Source organism: Oncorhynchus tshawytscha, linkage group LG14, assembly GCF_018296145.1.
Source record: "Oncorhynchus tshawytscha isolate Ot180627B linkage group LG14, Otsh_v2.0, whole genome shotgun sequence".
Classification (NCBI taxonomy): Eukaryota; Metazoa; Chordata; class Actinopteri; order Salmoniformes; family Salmonidae; genus Oncorhynchus; species Oncorhynchus tshawytscha.
In genome coordinates, this window is record NC_056442.1 from 62,383,263 (window position 1) to 62,396,406 (window position 13,144).

Below are 13,144 nucleotides of genomic sequence, written 5' to 3' on the forward strand. Positions count from 1 at the left end.
AGAAACGGCGCCATGCTTCACTGGACTCAATTGTACATTGATCAAGTCTTCAATGCAACCTACACTACAGAGGGAAAAGTGTGCATTATAATCTACCTGCCCTGTAGGGAAATGGCCACTCTAAACTGGCTCTGACTGGAGCACTTAACAGCAAGAAGTCCTCTGAAGGGACTGAAACCAGCTGTCAGTGAATGGTCATACTCTCTTTCGCTCTCTTAGTGAACGCTGGAAGCAAGCAATGAATAACAAAAGCCAAGCGACTCTGTTGTGGCCAGTCTTACTACTGCTCACATATATATGGGTTCAGGCTGTAAAAATATATATTGCTATTGCAGCAACTACACATTGAGGAGAATCTGAAACAATGGTGTTCATTATTGTTTGGGCTAAGTAAGTGTTTTCCTGAAAGAGAAGACAAACATAGTGAAGACAAAAGGCTCAAACTCATCTGAAAGTAAGCTGAATGGGTCTGTACCTATCAACTTTCAACAATTAACGTTAACTGTAGTGTAGTCATTGTACCACATATTCTACTGTAGCTAAAACGAAATACAGCAATAAGTAATATCTTGTTGTTGTGAATCTTGTAGTAATATACGTATTTCTTATTTAGAAAATAAACTAGACTATTCTATTCTCATTATTATGACAGTATTGTTATGTAACAGGCTACCTGAAGACTTGAGTATGATTGTAACATGAACTTGTCTCTCCCATAGGAGCGCATGTCTTGCCTTGAAGCTCACCGCTCCTATAACCTCACAGCTCTTAACTCCACTCTCATCCATCCCATAAAAAAAACACCATAAAAACATTACAATAAAGTATCACTACTCACCACTAAAAGCAGGGAACAGGCAGGTTTTTCCTTCGCAATGTCACGTTGTTTTCACTCCCAGTGTCAGAGAATCTAACAGTCTCTGTCGCCCCCCGAACCACCGAATGGTAGAGAGAGAAGCTTGATACCAAAGGGGTCCTTTTCTCTGTCTATCTACAGAATGAGACGACGGCGTGAATAGAACATCCTTCTCGCCCTTCGTTGTAGTCTCGTGCCGATTTCTAAACTGTCCGTTGCTTTCCGAGGAGATCACCTTTGTCTCCACTTCGGGAACCTTTCAGTCCGTCACCGAATTCGGTCTGAAAGGGATAAACACAGCGTTGATGACAATTCAGAGGTTGAGTCCGCGCGTCAGGTGGCCTGTTTGACTCAGCAGCTTATTTTTACCGTTGTAGAGCTAGAAGAGAAGAGCTCCCAACCCACTCCTAGCGCTCCTAATCATTTACACCTGATCCATAAAACAGCTTGTGTATGTCAAGTTCCTGCTGGATAGACTGCCCTGAATGTGATGTTTCCAACACCTATTCTCTAGAGTAGAGTGCACAAATTGTTTGTAGACTATTGTAGTTTAATACAAGGTGTTGAGAATGAGATAAACTAATATATTAAATTATATTTAAAAATCCAGCAGCGTGTACCATGCAAGGTAAAGGATATGTGGATTGCTCCCTTCTAAAATTGATACCACTCAAATGATAGGCAACTGCCTCATGGCCAAGGCAGGTGATAGGTATGCAGTAGCCAGTGATTTCAAGGGAGGTGATAGGTTCAGTATGCGGTAGCCAGTGAATACAAGGAAGGTGACAGGTTCAGTATGCAGTAGCCAATGATTTCAAGGGAGGTGATAGGTTCAGTATGCGGTAGCCAGTGAATACAAGGAAGGTGACAGGTCCAGTATGCAGTAGCCAGTGATTTCAAGGAAGGTGACAGGTTCAGTATGCAGTAGCCAGTGATTTCAAGGGAGGTGATAGGTTCAGTATGCGGTAGCCAGTGAATACAAGGAAGGTGACAGGTTCAGTATGCAGTAGCCAGTAATTTCAAGGGAGGTGACAGGTTCAGTATGCAGTAGCCAGTGATTTCAAGGGAGGTGATAGCTTCAGTATGCGGTAGCCAGTGAATACAAGGGAGGTGACAGGTTCAGTATGCGGTAGCCAGTGAATACAAGGGAGGTGACAGGTTCAGTATGCAGTAGCCAGTGATTTCAAGGGAGGTGATAGGTACAGGTGCAGTAGCCTATGATTACATTTAATAAATTATATATATTATATATTATATCATAGGTACAGTGCCTTGCGAAAGTATTCGGCCCCCTTGAACTTTGCGACCTTTTGCCACATTTCAGGCTTCAAACATAAAGATATAAAACTGTATTTTTTGTGAAGAATCAAAAACAAGTGGGACACAATCATGAAGTGGAACGACATTTATTGGATATTTCAAACTTTTTTAACAAATCAAAAACTGAAAAATTGGGCGTGCAAAATTATTCAGCCCCCTTAAGTTAATACTTTGGAGCGCCACCTTTTGCTGCGATTACAGCTGTAAGTCGCTTGGGGTATGTCTCTATCAGTTTTGCACATCGAGAGACTGAAATTTTTTCCCATTCCTCCTTCCAAAACAGCTCGAGCTCAGTGAGGTTGGATGGAGAGCATTTGTGAACAGCAGCTTTCAGTTCTTTCCACAGATTCTCGATTGGATTCAGGTCTGGACTTTGACTTGGCCATTCTAACACCTGGATATGTTTTTTTGAACCATTCCTTATGTTTTGGATCATTGTCTTGTTGGAAGACAAATCTCCATCCCAGTCTCAGGTCTTTTGCAGACTCCATCAGGTTTTCTTCCAGAATGGTCCTGTATTTGGCTCCATCCATCTTCCCATCAATTTTAACCATCTTCCCTGTCCCTGCTGAAGAAAAGCAGGCCCAAACCATGATGCTGCCACCACCATGTTTGACAGTGGGGATGGTGTGTTCAGGGTGATGAGCTGTGTTGCTTTTACACCAAACATAACGTTTTGCATTGTTGCCAAAAAGTTCAATTTTGGTTTCATCTGACCAGAGCACCTTCTTCCACATGTTTGGTGTGTCTCCCAGGTGGCTTTTGGCAAACTTTAAACAACACTTTTTATGGATATCTTTAAGAAATGGCTTTCTTCTTGCCACTCTTCCATAAAGGACAGATTTGTGCAATATACGACTGATTGTTGTCCTATGGACAGAGTCTCCCACCTCAGCTGTAGATCTCTGCAGTTCATCCAGAGTGATCATGGGCCTCTTGGCTGCATCTCTGATCAGTCTTCTCCTTGTATGAGCTGAAAGTTTAGAGGGACGGCCAGGTCTTGGTAGATTTGCAGTGGTCTGATACTCCTTCCATTTCAATATTATCGCTTGCACAGTGCTCCTTGGGATGTTTAAAGCTTGGGAAATCTTTTTGTATCCAAATCCGGCTTTAAACTTCTTCACAACAGTATCTCGGACCTGCCTGGTGTGTTCCTTGTTCTTCATGATGCTCTCTGCGCTTTTAACGGACCTCTGAGACTATCACAGTGCAGGTGCATTTATACGGAGACTTGATTACACACAGGTGGATTGTATTTATCATCATTAGTCATTTAGGTCAACATTGGATCATTCAGAGATCCTCACTGAACTTCTGGAGAGAGTTTGCTGCACTGAAAGTAAAGGGGCTGAATAATTTTGCACGCCCAATTTTTCAGGTTTTGATTTGTTAAAAAAGTTTGAAATATCCAATATATGTCGTTCCACTTCATGATTGTGTTCCACTTGTTGTTGATTCTTCACAAAAAAATACAGTTTTATATCTTTATGTTTGAAGCCTGAAATGTGGCAAAAGTTCGCAAAGTTCAAGGGGGCTGAATACTTTCGCAAGGCACTGTATATTACATCATAGAGTTAAAGGTGTATTATATAATAGAGTTAAAGGTTTACTATACCATAAGGTTAAATGTGTGTTATAGCATAGACTTTTTAAATTGATTTTTTTCACCTTTATTTAACCAGGTAGGCCAGTTGAGAACAACTTAAAGCAAAGCAGCGCAACAAAAACAACAACAATCACATAAACAAACATACAGTCCATAACACAATAGAAAAAAATCTATGTACAGTGTGTGCAAATGTAGAATATTAGGGAGGTAAGGCAATAAATAGGCCATAGAGGTGAAATAATTGCAATTTAGCATTAACACTGAAAGTAGGCTGAATGGGTCTGTACATCCATGAGCTACAGGTGGATGTTGCTATGGTGACCAGTGAGCTGAGATAAGGCGGGGCTTTACCAAGCAAAGACTTATAGATGACCTGGAGCCAGTGGGTTTGGGGACGATTATGTAGTGAGGGCCAGCCAATGAGAGCATACAGGCCGCAGTGGTGGGCAGTTTTTGGGGCTTTGGTGAAAAAATGGATGGCACTGTGCTAGACTACATCCAGTTTGCTGATTAGAGTGTTGGAGGCTATTTTGTAAATGACATCGCCCAAGTCGAGGATCGGTAGGATAGTCAGTTTTACAAGGGTATGTTTGGCAGCATGAGTGAAGGAGGCTTTGTTGCAAAATAGGAAGCCGAATCTATATTTCATTTTGGATTGGAGATGCTTAATGTGAGTCTGGAAAGAGATTTTACAGTCTAACCAGACACCTAGGTATTTGTAGTTTCCCACATATTCCAAGTCAGAACCGTCCAGAGTAGTGATGCTAGTCAGGCGGGCGGTTGAGGTAGGCAATCGGTTTAAAAGCAGGCATTTGGTTTTACTAGCATGTAAAAGCAGTTGGAGGCCACAAATGCCACAGTTGCTGTGGGGGGTGCAGAGCTGTTGGCCGGGGTAGGGGTAGCCAGGTGGAAAGCAAATACACCAAGCAAATACACCAAATATAAGCAAATACACCAAATACACCTCTGCTGTCTTCAACCAGGATCTCAGCGATCACTGCCTCATTGCCTGTATCCGCTACGGATCCGCAGTCAAACGACCACCCCTCATCACTGTCAAACGCTCCCTAAAACACTTCTGCGAGCAGGCCTTTCTAATTGACCTGGCCCGGGTATCCTGGAAGGATATTGACCTCATCCCGTCAGTTTATGATGCCTGGTCATTCTTTAAAAGTAACTTCCTCACCATTTTAGATAAGCATGCTCCGTTCAAAAAATGCAGAACTAAGAACAGATATAGCCCTTGGTTCACTCCAGACCTGACTGCCCTCGACCAGCACAAAAACATCCTGTGGCGGACTGCAATAGCATCGAATAGTCCCCGCGATATGCAACTATTCAGGGAAGTCAGGAACCAATACACGCAGTCAGTCAGGAAAGCCAAGGCCAGCTTTTTCAGGCAAAAATTTGCATCCTGTAGCTCCAACTCCAAAAAGTTCTGGGGCACTGTAAAGTCCATGGAGAACAAGAGCACCTCCTCCCAGCTGCCCACTGCACTGAGGCTAGGTAACACGGTCACCACCGATAAATCCATGATTATCGAAACCCCCCCCCGCAGCTACTCGCCCAAGCCTCTCCAGGTTCTCCTTTACCCAAATCCAGATAGCAGATGTTCTGAAAGAGCTGCAAAACCTGGACCCGTACAAATCAGCTGGGCTTGACAATCTGGACCCTCTATTTCTGAAACTATCCGCCGCCATTGTCGCAACCCCTATTACCAGCCTGTTCCACCTCTCTTTCATATCGTCTGAGATCTCCAAGGATTGGAAAGCTGCCGCAGTCATCCTGGACCCAAACTGTTACAGACCTATATCCATCCTGCCCTGCCTATCTAAGGTCTTCGAAAGCCAAGTCAACAAACAGGTCACTGACCATCTCGAATCCCACCGTACCTTCTCCGCTGTGCAATCTGGTTTCCGAGCCGGTCACGGGTGTACCTCAGCCACGCTCAAGGTACAAAACGATATCATAACCACCATCGATAAAAGACAGTACTGTGCAGCCGTCTTCATCGACCTGGCCAAGGCTTTCGACTCTGTCAATCACCATATTCTTATCTGTAGCCTAGGTTTTTCTAATGACTGCCTTGCCTGGTTCACCAACTACTTTGCAGACAGAGTTCAGTGTGTCAAATCGGAGGGCATGTTGTCCGGTCCTCTGGCAGTCTCTATGGGGGTGCCACAGGATTCAATTCTCGGGCCGACTCTTTTCTCTGTATATATCTATGATGTTGCTCTTGCTGCGGGCGATTCCCTGATCCACCTCGTCTACGCAGACGACACCATTCTGTGTACTTCCGGCCCTTCCTTGGACACTGTGCTATCTAACCTCCAAACGAGCTTCAACGCCATACAACACTCCATCCGTGGCCTCCAACTGCTCTTAAACGCTAGTAAAACCAAATGTATGCTTTTCAACCATTTGCTGCCTGCACCCGCACGCCCGACTAGCATCACCACCCTGGATGGTTCCGACCTAGAATATGTGGACATCTATAAGTACCTAGGTGTCTGGCTAGACTGTAAACTCTCCTTCCAGACTCATCAAACATCTCCAATCTAAAAATCAAATCTAGTCGGCTTTCGATTCCGCAACAAAGCCTCCTTCACTCATGCCGCCAAACTTACCCTAGTAAAACTGACTATCCTACTGATCCTCAACTTAGGCGATGTCATCTACAAAATAGCTTCAAATACTCTACTCAGCAAACTGGATGCAGTTTATCACGGTGCCATCCGTTTTGTTACTAAAGCACCTTACACCCACCACTGCGACCTGTATGCTCTAGTCGGCTGGCCCTCGCTACATATTCGTCGCCAGACCCACTGGCTCCAGGTCATCTACAAGTCCATGCTAGGTAAAGCTCTGCCTTATCTCAGTTCACTGGTCACGATGGCAACACCCACCCATAGCACGCGTTCCAGCAGGTGTATCTCACTGATCATCCCTAAAGCCAACACCTCATTTGGCCACCTTTCGTTCCAGTTCTCTGCTGCCTGTGACTGGAACGAATTGCAAAAATCGCTGAAATTTGAGACTTTTATCTCCCTCACCAACTTCAAAAATCTGCTATCTGAGCAGCTAACCGATCGCTGCAGCTGTACATAGTCTATCGGTAAATAGTCCACCCAATTTACCTACCCCATCCCCATACTGTTTATATTTATTTACTTTTCTGCTATTTTGCACATCAGTATCTCTACCTGTACATGACCATCTGATCATTTATCACTCCAGTGTTAATCTGCAAAATTGTAATTATTCGCCTACCTCCTCATGCCTTTTGCACACAGTGTATATAGACTCTCTTTTTTTCCTTTTTTTTCTACTGTGTTTTTGACATGTTAATTGTTTACTCCACGTGTAACACTGTGTTGTCTGTTCACATTGCTATGCTTTATCTTGGCCAGGTCGCAGTTGTAAATGAGAACTTGTTCTCAACTAGCCTACCTGGTTAATTAAAAGGTGAAATAAAAAAATAAAAATAGCCAGCCATAGCAAAATGCTTCTTGAAATGATTGATTATTGTAGATTTATCGGTGCTGACCTTATTTCCTACCCTCAGTGCAGTGGGCAGCTGGGAGGAGGTGCTCTTATTCTCCATGGACTTTACAGTGTCCCAGAACTTTTTGGAATTAGTGCTACAGGATGCAAATTTCTGTTTGAAAATGCTAGCCTTAGCTTTCCTAACTGACTGTGTATATTGGTTCCTGACTTCCCTGAAAAGTTGCATATCGCAGGGGCTATTTAATGCTAATGCAGAAGGCCACAGGATGTTTTTATGCTTGTCAAGGGCAGTCAAGTCTGGTGTCAACCAAGGGCTATATCTGTTCTTAGTTCTACATTTTTTGAATGGGGCATGCTTATTTAAGATGGTAAGGAAAGCACTTTTAAAGAGCAACCATGCATCCTCTACTGACGGATGAGGTCAATATCCTTCCAGGATACCCGGGCCAGGTAAATTAGAAGGCCTTCTCGCTGAAGTGTTTTACAGAGCGCTTGACAGTGATGAGGGGTGGTCGTTTGAACGCGGACCCATTACGGACGAGAGCAAAAAGGCATTGATTGCTGAGGTCCTGGTTGTAGACGGCAGAGGTGTATTTAGAGGGCAAGTTGGTCAGGATTATACCTAAGAGGGTGCCCATGGTTACGGATTTAGGGTTGTACCTGGTAGGTTCCTTGATAATTTGTGTGAGATTGAGGGCATCTATCTTAGATTGTAGGGCGGACGGGGTGTTAAGCATATCCCAGTTTAGGTCACCTAACAGTACTAACTCTGAAGATATATGGGGGGCAATCAATTCACATATGGTGTCCAGGGCACAGCTGGGGGCTGAGGTGGGTCTATAACAAGGGGTAACGGTGAGAGACTTGTTTCTGGAAAGGTGAAGCTCGAATTTTAAAAGTAGAGGCTCGAATTGTTTGGACACAGACCTGGATAGTATGACAGAACTCTGCAGGCTATCTCTGCAGTAGATTGCAACTCTGCCCCTTTTGGCAGTCCTATCTTGTCAGAAAAAGTTGTAGTTGGGGATGGAAAAAAAGGTTAAACCTGCGGTTTGTGACCTTAGCATACATGTACAGTTGAAGTCGGAAGTTTACATACATCTTAGCCAAATAGATTTAAACTAAGTTTTTCACAATTTCTGACATTTAATCCTCGTAAAAATTCCCTGTCTTAGGTCAGGTAGGATCACCACTTTATTTTAAGAATGTGAAATGTCAGAATAATAGTAGAGAGAATTATTTATTTCAGGTTCTATTTCTTTCATCACATTCCCAGTGGGTCAGACGTTTACATACCCTCAATTAGTATTTGGTAGCATTGCCTTTAAATTGTATAAATTGGGTCAAAAGTTTCAGGTAGCCTTTCACAAGCTTCCCACAATAAGTTGGGTGAATTTTGGCCCATTCCTCCTGACAAAGCTGGTGTAACTGAGTCAGGTATGTAGGCCTCCTTGCTTGCACATCCTTTTTCACTTCTGCCCACACACTTTCTATAGGATTGACGTCGGCTTTGTGATGGCCACTCCAATACCTTGACTTTGTTGTCCTTAAGCCATTTTTCCACAACTTTGGAAGTATGCTTGGGGTCATTGTCCATTTGGAAAACCCATATGCGACCAAGCTTTAACTTCCTGACTGATGTCTTGAGATGTTGCTTCAATAAATCAACATCATTTTCCATCCTCATAATGCCATCTATTTTGTGAAGTGCACCAGTCCCTCCTGCAGCAAAGCACCCCCACAACACTATGCTGCCACCCCTGTGCTTCATGGTTGGGAAGGTGTTCTTCGGCTTGCAAGCCTCCCCCTTTTCCTCCAAACATATCGATGGTCATCATGGCCAGACAGTTCTATTTTTGTTCCACCAGACCAGGGGACATTTCTCCAAAAAGTACGATATTTGTCCCCATGTGCATTTGCAAACCGTAGTCTGGCATTTTTATGGCGGTTTTGGAGCAGTGGCTTCTTCCTTGCTGGGCGGCCTTTCAGCTTATGTCAACATAGGCCTCGTTTTACTGTGGATATAGATACTTCTGTACCTGTTTTCTCCAGCACCTTCACAAGGTCCTTTTTTATTTGATGTCCAATCATCAAGATTAATTGTCAGATCAAACAGCAGATCTCTTTGTTCTTCAGACCTAGAACTAGCATCTCTGTTTCATCTGAGTTTAACAAAACAACAACACAGGCTTTCAGTGTCATGATTCCTCTTGTCAACAGAGGGCGGCAGAGACCGTCCTAGAGACATTAACGACACTCAGACTGTCAAGGTTCCACCTGTCATCAGAGGGCAGCAGAGACGGTCCTAGAGACATTAACAACACTCAGGTGTGTCCGATTTACTCATTATGAGACTTGTGTTTCTTGGTTGCCCAGTGTTACTGTGATCCTTCCGCTATTGTTTCTCAGTAAAGTATTATGTTTATCCTTAACCACTGATTCCTCATCTGGTCTTTTCTCTGCACCTGGGTCCAACCTCACCATGTCATATCCCGGGTAGGCTGTTTTTGTTCTTCATCATGTTTCATCATAATGTACAGCTGTGTATTGTCCGCATAGCAGTGAATGTTGACATTGTGTTTCTGAATGACATCACCAAGAGTTAGAATATATCGTGAAAACAATAGTGGTCCTAAAACAGAACCTTGAGGAACACCAAAACGTACAATTATTTTGGCAGAGGACAAACCATCCACAAAGATGAAGATCTAATTCAGGCAAGAACTTGTCCATGTAGACCAATTAGAGTTTCCAATCTCTCCAAAATAATGTGGTGATCGACAGTGTCAAAAGAAGCACTAAGGTATTGGAGCACGAGAACAAACACAGAGCCTAAGTCTGACGCCATTAAAACATAATTTACCACCTTCATAAATGCAGTCTAAGTACTATAATGGGGTCTAAAACCAGACGGGAGTGTTTTGTGTACATTATTTGTCTTCAGGAAGGTAGTGAGTTGATGAGGAATAGCTTTTTCAAAAAATTGGAGAGTCTATATTGGCCAATAGTTTTTTTTTACATATCCCAGCTGGCTTTTTCAGGAGAAGGTTTATTACTGCCACTTTTAGTGAGTTTACACATCCGGGAGATAGGGAGCGATTTATGTTCAACATAGGAGGGACAAGCAAAGGAAGTAGCACTTGTAGCAGTTGTTTAGTTTACTTTAAAATTGATACTTTGGACAGGCTGTGTACAGAAACAGAATAGTTTTCTTTCCTTGGTAAACTAGAAAGACACCTTTTAACCAGATGCTCTATTAAAGAACATAAAAGATTTACATATTAGAGATGATTCTATATGGTTTTTGTACTTCTACATCTGCATTGCTTGCTGTTTGGGGTTTTAGACTGGGTTTCTGTACAGCACTTTGTGACATCAGCTGATGTAAAAAGGGCTTTATAAATACATTTGATTGAATAGGTTCCAGTAGGCAGCTGTAAGGTTTAGAGGCCATTACTATTTTCGTGAACATGTCGAGAGATACAGGATTAAAAAACACAAGTATCTCCATTCCCAAGTCACCCACTGTTTTCTTTGCTACCACACGGCAAGCGGTACCGGAGTGCCAAGTCTAGAACCAAAAGGCTCCTCAAAAGCTTCTAACCCCCAAGCCATGAGACTGCTGAACAATTAATAAAATCGCCACCAGACAATTTACATTGACCACCCCCCACATGTTGTACACTGCTGCGAATCGCTGTTTGTCTATGCATCGTCACTATCATGACACTAGGCGAGACCCAAATGCAGACACAGGAGGCAGATGGTTGGAGTTTAAGATGTTTAATAAATCCAGAGGGAATAGGCAAGAAAATGGTCATGGACAGGCAAAAGGTCATAACCAGATCAGAGTCCAGGAGGTACAGAGTGGCAGGCAGGCTCGAGGTCAGGGCAGGCAGAATGGTCAGGCAGGTGGGTACAGAATCCAGAACAAGCAAGGGTCAAAACCGGGAGGACTAGCAAAAGGAGAAAAGGAAAAGCAGGAAAACAGGAAAAACCCCTGGAAGACTTGGACATACAAGACAAACTGGCACAGAGAGACACGAAACACAGGAATAAATACACTGGGGAAAACATGTGCCACTTGGAGGGGGTGGAGACAATAACGAGGACAGGTGAAACAGATCAGGGTGTGACAGTCACTTCACCCCCACCTACATGTACAAATGACCTAAACTGACCCCGCACACTGACTCGGTACTCGGTACCGGTGCCCACTGTATATAGCCACGTTATTGTTATTCTTATTGTATTATTACTTCTTATTTTAGACTACTTGGTAAATGTTTTCCTAACTCTTCTTGAACTGCATTATTTGTTAAGGACTTGTAAGTAAGCATTTCACAGTAAAGTCTACACTTGTTGTTGGATTTGATCCTAGGTCCTGGCAGTTCTGTGCAGACTCAGGACAACTGAGTTTTGGGTACATTTGATATTATCTGCCATGACTACAAGGTCCAATAGGAATTCAATGAACTCACTGAGGAATGCTGTTTTTGTAAATGAAAATGTTCTGTCATAAATATTAGCAACACCTCAGCATTTGCAGGATGTGTGGGGGATATGGTAACTAGTGAGGCTAGGAGGAGAGGCCTCATTTAACACATTAAATTCATCAGGCTTGAACCATGTTTCAGTCTGGCCAATCACATCAAGGTTACGATCACGGATTAGTTAACTGACTATGACTGCCTTTGAAGTGAGGGATCTAACTGTCCTGCTGGAAGGTGAACCTCCGTCCCAGTCTCACATTTCTGGAACACTGAAACGGGTTTCCCTCAAGAATTTCCCTCTATTTAGCACCATCCATCATTCCTTCAATTCTGACCAGTTTCCCATGAAAAACAACCCCACTGCATGATGCTGCCACCACCATACTTCACTGTGGGAATGATGTTCTTGGGGTGATGAGAGTGTTGGGTTTGCGCCAGACATAGCGTTTTATTTGATGGCCAAAAATCTCAATTTTAGTCTCATCTGACCAATGTTCCTTCTTCCATATGTTTGGGGAGCCTCCCACATGCCTTTTGGCGAACACCAAAAATGTAGGCTTATTATTTTCAGGCCACTCTTCCATAAAGCCCAACTCTGTGGAGTGTACGGCTTAAAGTGGTCCTATGCATAGATACTCCAATCTCCGCTATGGAGCTTTGCAGCTCCTTCAGGGTTATCTTTGGTCTCTTGAGTGAGTATTGTTGTGGTGCTATATTCTTTCAATTTTTTTTATAATGGATTTAATGGTGCTCCGTGGCATGTTCAAAGTTTCTGATTTTTCATAACCCAACCCTGACATGTACTTCTCCACAATTTTGTCCCTGACCTTTGGAGAGCTCCTTCGTCTTCATAGTGCTGCTTGCTTTGTGGTGCCCCTTGCTTAGTGGTGTTGCAGACTCTGGGGCCTTTCAGAACAGGTGTATATAAACTGAGATCATGTGACAGATCATGTGACACATAGATTGCACACAGGTGGACTTTAGTTAAGTAATTATGTGACTTCTGGAGGTAATTGGTTGCTCCAGGTCTTATTTTGGGGCTTCATAGCAAACGGGGTGAATGCATATGCACGCACCACTTTTCCATATTTGTATTTTTTATAATTGTTATGCTTGTTGTTTGAATGAGGAGACCAAGGTGCAGCGTGGTAGGCGAACATCTTACTTTTATTACAATGAACACCGAAAAACAACAAAATACAAAACTAACGTAAAGTTCTGCAGGCTACACAGCAACTATACAAAATCAAGATCCCACAAACTAAGGTGGGAAAAAGGCTGCCTAAGTATGAGCCCCAATCAGAGACAACGATAGACAGCTGCCTCTGATTCGGAACCATACCAGGCCAAACAAAGAAA

General features: G+C 43.2%; 1 protein-coding gene across 1 annotated transcript in view; it reads right to left on the bottom strand.

Moving 5' to 3' along the window:
• LOC112267339 (contactin-5-like) overlaps window positions 1-1,416 on the bottom strand; it is a 271,228-nt gene extending 269,812 nt beyond the window's left edge. The window contains exon 1 of the mRNA XM_042296592.1: window positions 839-1,416. The gene's annotated coding sequence lies outside the window, so the exon portion shown is untranslated. The remainder of the gene's footprint in view (window positions 1-838) is intronic.
• Window positions 1,417-13,144: the final 11,728 nt, after the last annotated feature.